Here is a 13,592-nt window from a genome sequence, read left to right on the forward strand (position 1 = left end):
ACTTAATGCCACACCTGTCAAATGCTGCCTTGGTTTCAAGTACTGTTAGGCTCACTTCACCCCTTGAGTTCAGCTTGTTTGTCCAGATTTGAACCAAGGCTGTAATGATGTCCAAAGCTGAGAGGCCCTGGCAGAACCCAGTCTGAGCATCAGTGAGTGGGTTACTGCCGTTTATGTGCCACTTGACAGCATCATCGATGATACTTTCAATCATTATACTGATGGCTCCTGCCCGAAACATCGATTTTCCTGCTCCTCAGATGCTGCCTGACCTACTGTGCATTTCCAGCACAACTCTAATCGTGATCATCAAGAATAGACTGATGGAATGGTAATTTGCCAAATTGGATTTGCCCTGCTTTTTATGGAGAGGGTGTACCTGGGCAATTTTCCACATTTTCTGGTAGATGTCAGTATTGTAGCTGTACTGCAACTGCTTTACTAACATCCAAATAGTTCTGGAACATGGCTTCAGTGTTATTGCTGGGATTTTATCAGGGTCATAGAGTTCTGATTATAGAGATTTACAGTGCACAAAAAAGGCCATTCATTCCATGCATCTACGCCAGTTAAAAACCCACTTAACTATTCTAATCCTTTCGGGAGAAAGTGAGGACTGCAGATGCTGGAGATCAGAGCTGAAAATGTGTTGCTGAAAAAGCGCAGCAGGTCAGGCAGCATCCAAGGAGCAGGAGAATCGACGTTTCGGGCATGAGCCCTTCTTTAGCCCTTTCCTGAAGAAGGGCTCATGCCCGAAACGTCGATTCTCCTGCTCCTTGGATATTCTAATCCTTTCCCCTTCTTTCTTCCCTTCCCTTCTTTTTATTCCATTATTTGTTTGCTTTTCACTGTCCCTGCAAATTTCTGCATCCATTTCTTGCTCATCTTTGCCCTCCATTCTTCCCTTTCCTTTTCATTTATTCTTCCATAACCCCTTAAACACCAAATATTTCCTTATACATTTGAATGGCTCTGCAGGTGTTCAGGTCCCACAGGATCCTACACTTTCCATTATGGGTTTAATTCATGCCCAAGTGGTTTGATTTATGTTTTACGTGACGCGTGTGCTATTTTTGTTCCATTTTCCTTGGCTACCTCATTATACTTATTGTGTATAAGTGCAGACAAAGATTTAAATATGTGCAGTGTCTGTGAATGGTGTAGGTACAAAATTAGTGGTAAGTAAAATGGGAAGAGTTTCAAATTTACTGAAATCCTTTGCAAAGTATCAAAATGCATTTCATCATATTAACAATTGCAGAGATTGGAGGGATTAGGAAGTGATAGGATACAAAATAAGAAAAAGGAAACCCTTGGGTATAGATATTAATCTTCAGGTAAGTGATGGAACAACCCAACACCTGGTGCCCCACTTGTTAAAGTAAGTACAGGTAGTACTGCATAAGATGCATGTAATGTTCTATGCTGCATATTGACATCATCCCTATAGCTCAGCATTGAAGAGAGGTGGAACCAAGTTTCTGAATCAACTGATTTTCAGGGAAGGATTTGTAAGTTCCACCACCAGGAGACTGAAATAGAGACAGACTGATTCTGAAAACAATGACACCAGCCAGTGTGCTAGTTTCTGGTCAGTGATCACAAAATTAGCAAGTTTCATCATACCAGAGAAGGCATGCACTGGAAATCAAACCAATTCAGGACTAAGGATGATTAAAACCTTAGCTTTAAAGAGCTCACTGAGATCTTACTGAAGGCCAGTTTGAGATATTGGTGCAGGGTTGCACATTGGGTCAGCAGGGAACCCATCATGGCTGCCTTTGAGATTGCGTGACCCATAAAATGAAGAATGGCTCAGAGGCCATTCCACCACTAGCCCACAAATGCGTACCGATAGAAGGGAGAGAGGTCAAATACACTGGGAATTGTAGGAGACTGCCACCCTTTGGGCATTGCAATGGGAAGGCAGAACCCTGGGCATGAGGAGGGTAATGGAGAAGAGAAAGGGGCAAGGTAGCAAAATGGACCATGCCTCAGCAAAGGAACTACCACTGAAGACAGAGTTATGTTAAGATATCAAAGAACCAGTGCTGCAGCAGACTGCTAATCTCCAGGCAAACAGTTATGGAGCTTTGTATCCTTGTTGTAGAAGACCTCACACTCTGCAACACCACCCACCATACCCTTCCAGGAACTGGCAAGGTCATTGTGTCCTTCCAAGGATCATTGTGGACATTAGTGATGTTTTGCAAACAGTTACACATTAATGCTTCGCTCAAGTTATTGGTGTCTGATTTTCAAGAGTTAGGCAGCACATTCAATTCCAGACATTTTAAGTTCTTCAGGCATAGAGGCAGACTCTTATAGGGGCCTGAGCAATGTCAGCTATGTCAGCAACCTGGGAGAATCCTATGGCATGTCTAATGAAGACTATGATGATGTAGAGAACAACTAGCTGCATTTCCCAAAGGTCTTCTGCATGTTAAAACACAATTCTCACTGTGTAGCACTGAGATGTCTGTTAACAGGAATTTTTGAAAAAACCTTTTGTTTTACATTAAGTCTTGTGACATGAGCACTGCTGGCTGGCAAGCATTTATTGCTTGTTCCTAGTTGTCTTTGAGAGGATGGTGGTGAACTGCCTTCTTGAGCATTTGTTGTCCATGTGCTATAGGTACTAAGTTGCTTTTTAATAACCTTGCTAACACTGAATCTTGCCTCACTGGCATGCAGCTTTCTATCCTACTACCCACAAAGAGGAAACTAGATGTAGAGAATTTGATATTAAAGTCTGAGCGGGTACCTGATGACTCCAGCTCACCACTTGTGCCTCTTGTACCATCTTAGAATCTGGCAACAGCATGTCAGGGCACTCTCCAGGTCACCAGTCGCACAAACCCTATGGCCATGGATCTTGGTATCTGACACGTACCAGATTCTCAGAACTCTCATGGCATCTGTCCGATTGTATTGTAGCTGTTTTCATTCTGGAATGAGAAACAAAGAAAAGTATTAAGGGAAATGAAAATGAATGCCACAGCTGCTGCTAGTTATGTAGCAGGTGGGGAGGTGTCCCCAGTGACCGAGAAGATATTCAAAGGGCAGGGTTGGTGGTGATGAGGGTTGGAGTGGGCAAGGGTGATTGACAAGATGTTACAGGCAATAGCAAGAGTGGTAGAGCATGAGCTTTGGTGGGAGGTGAGTACAGTAGCAGAAATAGAGTGAGTGTAAGGAGGAAAATGGTGGTATTTATGCTGGTAGCATGGACAAGGATGCTGATCAACTTCCTCGAGTGCTATGCATTCCTCCAGATAGCTGACACTGCACTGAGCTGAGTGGCAATCCCACACCAGGCTGGATGATGTGGTGTCAAGGCCTCCAATGCAAGTTCTGGAGGGAGAAGATATCTTGCCTTTGTACTGCCACTTTCACTGGTGACCTGTAGCTATAGATAGTGGACAGTCATTTGGCAGGTTGACTGCAAAATTCCAAGACTCACATCTACTCTTTCAGCCACAATATTTATATGGCTAGTGGTCAATAGTAACCCCAGGTTATCTGGTAGTAGAGGACTCAGTGCTGGTAATGTAGTTGAATATCATGGAGAGATGGTTAGAGGTTGCTCTGCCTCTGCACCAACCCATTCAGCAGCATCTCCAGGTTCATGCCAAAAAGTGGGGTGTCAAAGTTTCATTGTATGCAATGTCCTGGACTAATGTCAGGATCCATGCAAGACATGGTGCTTGTCCAGTGCACAATATCATTTTAAAGATGATGCCAGCACCAGGGTTACTGGCCAATTGCAGAATATCCTGGCTGTGGCAAATTCTTTTGATTCTAAGTGAAGCTAGAATTGAGTGTTAGGGCAGCATTGGGTCAGGGTAGAGAGTTAATGAGACAAGTTTAGTAAGATATAATGAGAGATCTTGCAAGGCCTCAAGGTGAGAGATGGTTAAAAAACTCAACAAAACTGTTACTTGGCTAAAAGAAACTGTAAGATTCAGCCTGGTGTTCAAGTAAAGAGCAAGCTTTCAGAGAGAATTCTAGAGGTTAGAGAATCAAGCTCGCCATCAGGGATGCACAAAAAGGAGGAAAGCAGAGTTCTTAAAGGGGTGCAGGTTTAGAGCAAGTCGCATTGGTAGAGAACATAAACTTGCAACTTCTTCCCCTAAACACTGCATGACTTACTAAGTGTTTACAGCAATGTCTAGCAGATTTATTTTGTTCCATTGTTTACTTGCTTTTCTGCCCTTCCATTGTTTTCCATTAGGAAAACAGAACACCAATGGGTACATCATACAATGGTACATCATAACAATATTATAACAAATAGATTACATTACTCTCTTTTTTCTTTACATTATTTACAAAATTGTTGCTTGAATTATATTTAAAAATGCAACGTGGACTACAAATGCAGTACTTCAAGGCTTAATCGACATATGTTCAAGATCTTTTATAACATTAAGCTGGAAGAGACACTATTATCTATTCTAATGAAATTCACTGACTCACTTAAACAGCAAATCACTTTTATCCTGCCTGTTTAATTTGTTCCAGGATGGAAAGATTAAAGCCTGGCCCATTGCACATTACAACACACTGTGTCATGTGTGCCTCAGCTTGATAAGAAGTGACAGTCTGGAGACAGTGCTAATGAATGTAGAAACTGAGAGAAGGTTCAGGAAGGTTAGTGTACAATCTGCTTGTCAGAGGAGCTAACTTAAAACAGTAAAATTATTTTTCAAAATATCTATAAAGACACACTCTTTCTTCACTTTTGTTTATTTGCCCATAAGATGTTGCAAACTTGCACTGAAGGATTTATGACAATTATTTGAAATTTTTCTAAGTGTAAAGATAATATATAATGCAAACATGTTTTCTTCACGCTGTAATTTAAAGAAGTCAAAGTTCTAAATTCTAAAACCAATTATTTTTTCTGTTTATAACGCACAATATATATTTTGAAAAGCAAATGAAAATGGAGCATTGGTAACACAGTGCATTGAAACTCTTCATGTTGCTGCACTGAATGGCCGAACAGGGATTTGTGCTTTTGATTTCTCAGAACATAACTTTCAACAATATGTTTGGGGGAGAGAAGGAGTAGGCATCAATTGCTTTCTACTGGGTAGCTACATTGAAATCTAATTACAAAGTTTACAAATTTACAAATATCCTTCTAAAGACCAATGTCATTAAATACGGTTCAACTCCATCAACCCTACTTTTATGTGGGAAGCAACATAAGGACATTTCTACAACACTGCATTTGGCTGCTGAGGTCCCATTTCAGGTTGGAGTTCGCTTGCTTCGCTCAACCTTCGCAGAAGTGAACAACATTCACAAGATGGCCTAGTGGTATTATTACTAGACTATTAATCCAGAGATGCTTCGTGGTCTGGGGATCTGTATTTGAATCCCACCATGGCAAATGGAATTTGAATTCAATAAAAATATGGAATTCAGAGTCTAATGATGACCGTGAAACCATTGTCCATTGTTGGAAAAACCATCTAGTTCATTTATGTCCATTAGGGAAGGAAACCGCTGCCTTACATGTGATTCCAGACCCTCAGCAATGTAGTTGACGTTAACTGCCCTCTGGGCAATTAAGACTGGGCAACAAATGCTGGCATGGCCAGTGATGCCTGTACCCTACAAATAAAAGAAAGATGGATACAGATAGTAGTCCATTTTCTTTTGTTGAGAATGGACACAGAAGCTGATTCTGACATTAAATTTGTCCCTAGAGTGTTTTAGTTGCCTCTTGAGACACAAACAAGTTATAAATAAAACACTTACCAGACTATATAGATACAGTGCCAGTCTGTGGAATTTTCAACAGGGAAAAGACTTAAATAAATGTAGTCAAACAGTAGACCTGTTTAGTCAGAGATTCAGCTACAGATTAATGCACATACGAACAAGGTTTACTTTCCTACTGGTTCAGCATTAGTGCTTCGGGGAAAACTAAAATTTACAGCAAAGATTTAAATGTCAGGCAGAACACAATGTGATACACACAAATGTAATTTCAAATTTGTGGGTGACTTCAAGTTGCATTAAAGTCATTCATGAAACAAATTAAGACAAAACATTACTGAACATAGAAAATTGCTTCTGTCAATCTTTATTTAAGGTGTTTCTGACCTTAAGTCACCACCAGCACACCCTGATATGAACAAAATTAAGCAACTTTAATACCCTCCTATGGAATGGAGTAGAGACAGAATTAGTCTCACACCTGTTCTAACCCATTCCCCAGATTGCATTTTTTCAGTCTGCTGATGAAATTCTGTTACTAAGGTAGTGTTCCACCAGTGATTCTATGGGAATTGCTGGACCTACTGAATCACAAGAAGCATAAATAGAGTCAAAAAGGCAGGGAAGTTCTAAAGATTGGAAGAACTATCCACTCAAAGTACTCTACAGAACTCCAAACTTTCAGTAGTGAATACTGAGAATGAAATAGAGGAAGAAAAGGATTTCTGAAGATTCTCTTTCAGCTTCAAAGGATTTGGGTCACATTCCTGACTGTTCTGGAAGCTTACCATCAGGTTCCTTTTTCTGGGACATGGGCAATTGGGAGGTTAATCTGCCAGGGCACTGACCTGCTAGCAACACTACTATGGGGTGAACATTACTGGGGTTTGGGCACTGATGAAGGGAAACAAATCTGGATCACATAATGAAACAATGTTTTACCTCATCACCCAAACTTTGGGTGGCATTGTGGGGCTGGAGGATAGAGCTCCTACGGGCTAAGTATGTTCCAAAAAGATTACAAACATTATTGACATAGCCCTAATCTCAGAATAACCCCTCGAATACACTAATTGCTGCTTTATTTCTCACTTGTGCAGTCTCTCTCTGAGTGAACCTGGTTTTTTGGTGCAATTTTGTGGATAATGGGACATGTCTACTGGAAGGTTTGTCATAGTACCTCAGTTTGTTTTGGATTTGCAAAATCAAAATTATAAACTGTTCATCCTATCATCTGCAGCATAATTCAAAAGTAGGATTTTGCAGGTAATGCAGTACTAACAGGTGCATACATTTAAAGAACTAAACCTAGTTTCCTGCTGCACTGGGAAAGTATTCAAGTCTCAACATGCAGTTCCTTGGCAGTGGCTGTTTCAGCACCAGGAGAACCAGAAATGATGAAAACAGTGATCAGATCACAACCATCCATTTCGAGGACCTCTGACACCAGAGGTATTATGTTTTTAAGGACAATGGTAATGGCATTCTGAATGTGAGCTAGAAGAATAGACAAATTGGAACATCACTCAACTTGTCACAATGACGCAATGCAATTTTGGATTTTGCCAGTGTAGTCAACGCCACTGTTTTAAACATACACAGTCAAAGATACTTTCAGAAGAACAGGGTACCTCATACCTGATTTATTTAAAAGCGATCACTATCTAACCTGTTGTTAGTTGTTTTTGACGATTTACTTGCTGTTGCTTGGAGAGTTGTGAAAAGTTGATCATGTCAACAGGGAGTGTTGTTGAATGCTACTTCATGAGAACCTTTGCACATGACAATCACTTGCAGCCATAGGGATATACTTGGAGTGTACCATCATAGAGAGATGAAACAAGGGAAGCAAAGAGGGACAGCTGCTTCAGAAAGAGAAGGAAGAAGGCTTTAGCAGGAGATCTGATATACCTCCAGTTTTCAGAGAATTATTCTCAAAACTGAGCTTATACCAGAGTAGTGTGTTCAATGGCTACATTTCAAGAAAGAAACAGAGCTGTTCCACCCCTTGACACTGGACTTGTAACCTCAGAACGGGGACAAGACAGTGCTACCAATTGCTGTCAAAGTGCAGGTAGTCTCGAATTCTAATGTCACCTAGCTCATTCAGGCCAGAACAATTGATTTGTAAATGTTTCACAATGCATTACATTTGTACCTTGGACTCTGAGTGCCATGAAAGAGGAGTTAATTATCTTCTCTCTAAATAGCAAGAAGCATGAATTGCAGGCATATGGCCTTCCTAACATGGCTGGCTTCCAAATTGTGTGGGGAGCCATCAGATGTACACATCTGGCCTTGCTGGCATTAGATTTCAATGGGAATGTACTGAAACCACAATCAGTCAGTCAGTGTGAGACTGATACATGACCATGTTCAGAACATCATTCTAGTAAATTCTGGCATCAGTTACAATATTTTCATTGTGTGTTGATCTGCTGGTCCAGCAATCCTTGAGATACCATAATAAACTGTAGGGCAGTATGATGGCTCAATGGTTAGCACTGCTGCCTCACAACGCCAGGCACCTGGGTTCAATTCCACCCTTGGGCAACTATCTATGTGGAGTTTGCACATTCTCATGGAGTCTGCTTGAGTTTCCTCTGGTGGGCTCTGGCTTCCTCCCACAGTTCAAAGATCTGCAGACTAGGTGGATTGGCCATGTGAAATTGCCTATTATGTACACTCTAGGTGGATTAGTCATGGGATCCCCTGATGATACTCTTTGGAGGGTCAGTGTTTACTTGATGGGCCGAATGGCCTGCTTCCACACTGTAGGGATTCTATGATTCTAGAATATAAAGGGCAATCCTATATGCATGAACAATGACTCTCCTCTAAGACTCTGTTGCATGTACATCTTGCCTTTAAGAAGGTTCACATTTGCCGGGTGGCACAGTGACTCAGTGGTTATCACTGCTGCCTCACAGCGCCAGGGACCCAGGTTTGATTCTAGCCTTGGGCAACTGTCTGTGTGGAGTTTGCACATTCTCCATGTGTCTGCGTGGGTTTCCTCCAGGTGGTCTGGTGTCCTCCCACAATCCAAAGATGTGCACGTTAAGTGAATTGGCCGTGCTAAATTGCCCATAGTGTTAGGTGCATTCGTCAGGGGTAAATGTAGGGGTGGGTGGGTTACTCTTCAGAGGATCACTGTGGACTTGTTGGACTGAAGGGCCTGTTTCCACACTGTAGGGAATCTAATCTAATCTAAAGACTCCATGTGCTGTGGAAAGACAATGTTATGACAGTTTACTTTGTGTCTGAAAGCTGTACACATAGAAATTGAATTACTACTTTAATGTCTGCTTCATAACTTATGAAGTGTTTTACTGCATTAAACAAAATAACTCAGAATGAATTCCTGATGAGCAACTGATTTCTAGATCATTAACCCTAACATGGCAGACCCTATCATGTTATAGCCAGCACTCATATAAACTGCAACAAGGATTTAACATGTGAAGATTCAGTTACCTTGAACACTCACAAAATCATTAAACTTCCAGGACTGAAAGTTACAGTATTTTGGCTAATCATCAGCTTTGTTGGGTGGAAGCTTACTGGGGCCTGAATGCCTTGGTCTATGGTGAGATTTGTGACAGAATTGCACAACAAGTTTGGCAAGGCTTATCTTGATATCAGGAGGAAGCTGCCTCATCTTTAATACACTTGCCAAGCAGTGAAACAGGTTTTTCGCAAGGCAGTGGCAAGTTGTGAATTAAGGTTAATTATTGTAATAGGTTATATAATCACAGTTTGTTAAATGCCTCATTAATGCAACAATTTGCCTCATTAATATTCGGCTTCCAACCTTACCAAATATACCAAATAAGCTAGATGTTGAGAATTCTGAACATTCAAGTTAGAGTGGATAGCTGGTAATTTTAGCTCACCACTTGCACCATGTTGGATACCTGGCACTAACATCTCAGGACGTGCTCCATTGCCACTGGCCACATGTACATCACATCCATGGATATTGGCTGCACTATCGTTTAGCACAGACACAAAGCGAGGAAGCTTGTCAAAGGGTACCAGAATAATAAGTCAGGACAGCCAACTGGACCAATACGTAGAAGCTGTGTCACTCACTTCATCTTCCTTAATAATGCATCTCTCTCATTCCAGGAGGAAAACAGCTCACAATGGGGCAGCGTTAATCCAGATGGGGTTGGGCTGTTTGACATTTTGCTCCTTACCCCTTACGTGGAGAGCATCTTGACTCTTACTACTCTGAGTAGGTAATTGACTACGTCCAAACTCCTGGATTGGTACCATTTGATTTATTGTTTGATCCTCGACCAAAAGTTATCAGTCTTGCCTTGAGGGGTGCCCACTAGACTACTCTACTAACAGTAGACTCAAAATGATTGAAAATTAAATGAATGGACCAGCAATGCAGTCTGGGTATGAGTACCTACACTCAAAGTCCTTGCTGCAGCAGCATTACAATGATAGATATCATTGCACCCCCTTCCCACCCCACAAGGTGCAGCATTCATATGTAGAAACATACTGAAAGTGGATTGGATATGTGTAATGAGAGTTCTTAGAGGCTGGCACATGTTGGATGCCAGTGTCCATGGATATGGAGTGCATGTGGCCACTATCCATGGAGCTGTTGGTACCTGGTAGTCCTTTGAAGCAAGTGATGAGCTGAAGTCACAAGATACCCATTCTGACACGTGTGTCAAGAATTATTGGCATCGAGTTTGCTCAAGTAAACATGAAGCTGCATATTAATGAGGTGAGACAAGTAAGGTTGCTAACAAGCAATAATCCCATTAAATTGGCAACTTACAGCTGTCTAGTGGGAATCTCACCTAGATATTCAGAATTTAGTTAAAAGATGCAGAACATTGTTCCTGATAAATCTTTCTGAACTTCTTGTGTGTTTCTGCCATAGTTCTTTCCATTTATCACATTGTTCAGCTCCCTAGAAGTTTTTTCCCCTTGTGTCACTGCACCCATGTCTTCCATGTCAGGGTTATTCACTCCCACTGCAATCTGATGGCTGCCTGGAGCCCTCTGAGAGAAGGAAGAACCTCTCTTCTCCCATACTTCTCCTTCATAAGTAACTCCATTATAGGATCCAAAAACATGAGCTCATGTGCTTTTAATTGTCCAATCAGTTTCAGTCGCTGCTGCTGGAACCATCCTTTTTCTCAAAGAGATGAGTTTGGATTCAAGTTGAGCAAGCTTGCTTTAAGTGGTGTTTGTTTCACATGAATCTGTACCTCCTGCCTAGGTGTACAGCCATGCAGCAATGCATTCAACACTGGACTTCATATGGCAATCATAGAAAGAGTCAGCAACCCTTTGAACAAGTGATAAGCAAACTTACAATCCATGTTCCTGAATTAAAAGGCTATCTCTTTAGCCCCTTTATACCTTTAAACATAATACTAAAATATAAGATCCTAAATAGGTGATCCTGATTCAATTTTCCTATTGTCCCTCCCAAGATTTTATAGTAAAGTTAGACATATTGAAGAATTAGATTCTTATTTCATTCTATGGAAATTGGAATTGATAGCTTTACTGAAAACTGAGACATTCCAGACTCAATGTACACTTAAACATTTGAGTTTTCACAGATAGGTAAACATTGCTACCCTGATGAAACTATAGCAAATGAAAGATATAGGACATATTATTATTGAAATGGTTGCATCATACAGTTCCCTGCATTTATTCAAGGCAGCCATGGTAATGTTAATACAACTTTCTCTGCTCTAACTGTATAACCTCCATCTGTCCATCATTTGTTCATTTGACATATTGCCGTCTGGTGCTACCACTGTTCGTTTGCATGTATGAACAGTTATTTTGTCATAATTTCTTGAATATATTAGATTAGATTAGATTCCCTCTAATGTGGAAACATGCCCTTCAGCCCAACGAGTCCACACCGACCCTCCGAAGAGTAATCCACCCAGACCCATTTACCCTCTGACTAATGCACCGAACACTATGGGCAATTTAGCATGGCCAATTCACCTGACTTGCACATCTTCGGACTGTGGGAGGAAACCAGAGCACCCGAAGGAAACCCACGCAAATACGGGGAGAATGTGCAAACTCCACACAGACAGTCCTCTGAGGCTGGAATCAAACCTGGGACCCTGGTGCTGTGAGGTAGCAGTGCTAACTCCTGAGTCACTGTGCTGCCCTACAATTATTGTAGCTGTCTTGGCTCAATTCTTTTAACCAAAATTATTTTCATAATGATCAGTTGTCTAACTTCTGTCATTATTGCAAAGTGTAATATGGAAGGACAGTCAGAGATTGAGGCTAGGTGAGATAGGTATGGTCCATTAGAGTGTAAAAAAAATCATTTAAATTCCTCAACCAGCAGCTCCCACCGTCTTTACTATACCAGAAAGTTTCCTGATACATATCAGGATTAAAATAGTAAAGTGTGTGTATACATTGCAATCTGGACATGTTCCCATACAAAAAAAAACTTTCTCGAATCTTCTCACAATGAGGGCAATATAAGATGAACAAGGCACTGAACAGTTGCACAGTTCTTTCTTTGGTTGCCAGATGATCGCCATCTCTTTTTGGTTGTCATGACTGATTGAATTTTTCGATTTGATTTCTCCTGAGCTTCCATCAATCATGGTAACAAGTCCAGCCATAATGATATGTTAGCTTGTTGTTAATGCTTTTTCCATCATTGTTTGTGTTATAACAAGATAACACTGAAAAGCAGAAGTGTTGGCATGGAGAAGTCACGTTGCATTCTCTGCTTTCTCTAACTTTGGCAGGAAAACATTAGGAAAACCCCTTATTTACTCTGATTGTACCAATGAAATTTGTTGACTTGGATCAAAGTTCTATGCCTATGCTACTGCTTTGCAAGTATAAAATCAGCATGCAATATTAAATTTAGCAGTATAAAGCTTCAGTTTCAAATTAATTGCCAGGCAGCATTGATCATTAGGCCCATGTCAAAACCTTGATAGCATCTGCCACTTTTATAAGATGGATCCCAAGGTCAATCAAAAGATGATAGTGCTTGATCAGAAAATACCATTTCTAAAAAATATATTTTTATTGAAAAATAGATTTTTTAATATTACAACAAATATAAAACAGTACAATTCAAAACAATACAAAGAAAACCAAAAAATAATTTTAAAAACCCAAACTGCCCTCATGTACAAATGTATATATATAATATATGTAATTAACTAAATAAATGATAACGAACAACAAAGTAATAAATAATAATAACAGAGCTCAGCAAAACAAAACGCTAACTGTCGAATATTGAAAGCATTACTTTTCGCCCATTCATACGTTTGCAGGTCCCCTCTCTAGATATTGGACTCAAAAAGCAGAATCGTTACAGCCATATAAAAGCCCTTATTAGTGTGGCAGACAAATCTGTGTCCAGGTATTCCAAAACGTTTTGTGGTGTACCATACTTGTGAGAAAATCCAAGGGGATATGCTCCATAACAATCTTCCGCCAATCTGACAGGCTGGGGCGGATTTTCAAACACCCAACCTAACAAGATATTCTTTCTTGCGCAGAAAGTGAGGATGTTGAAAAGTCTTTTTTTATGCGCATCTACAGGGAATACACTGGGCAGGCCATGAAGAATTACCAGTGAATCCAAAAAGGTCATTTTCACAGGGTCACAGAGAGAAAGCTCTCAAAGTAATTTATAATTGGTTCTGTTTCAAGCATTTTTGGAATTTTTAAAGTTTTATTATCAGCACCAATGTTTTGAAGTAAACATTGTCACAATGTTAATAAAAGTGAACTATTAATTTTCAACTTGCATTATCTGTTTTTGACACTTGTGACCTTCATGGACTAAAATGGTTTCTTTTAAATACATTATTATT

The sequence above is a fragment of the Chiloscyllium plagiosum genome, unplaced genomic scaffold (genome assembly GCF_037043375.1).
Source record: "Chiloscyllium plagiosum isolate Xiang-an unplaced genomic scaffold, Cpla_swu_hap1 HiC_scaffold_7, whole genome shotgun sequence".
In the NCBI taxonomy this organism is placed as follows: domain Eukaryota; kingdom Metazoa; phylum Chordata; class Chondrichthyes; order Orectolobiformes; family Hemiscylliidae; genus Chiloscyllium; species Chiloscyllium plagiosum.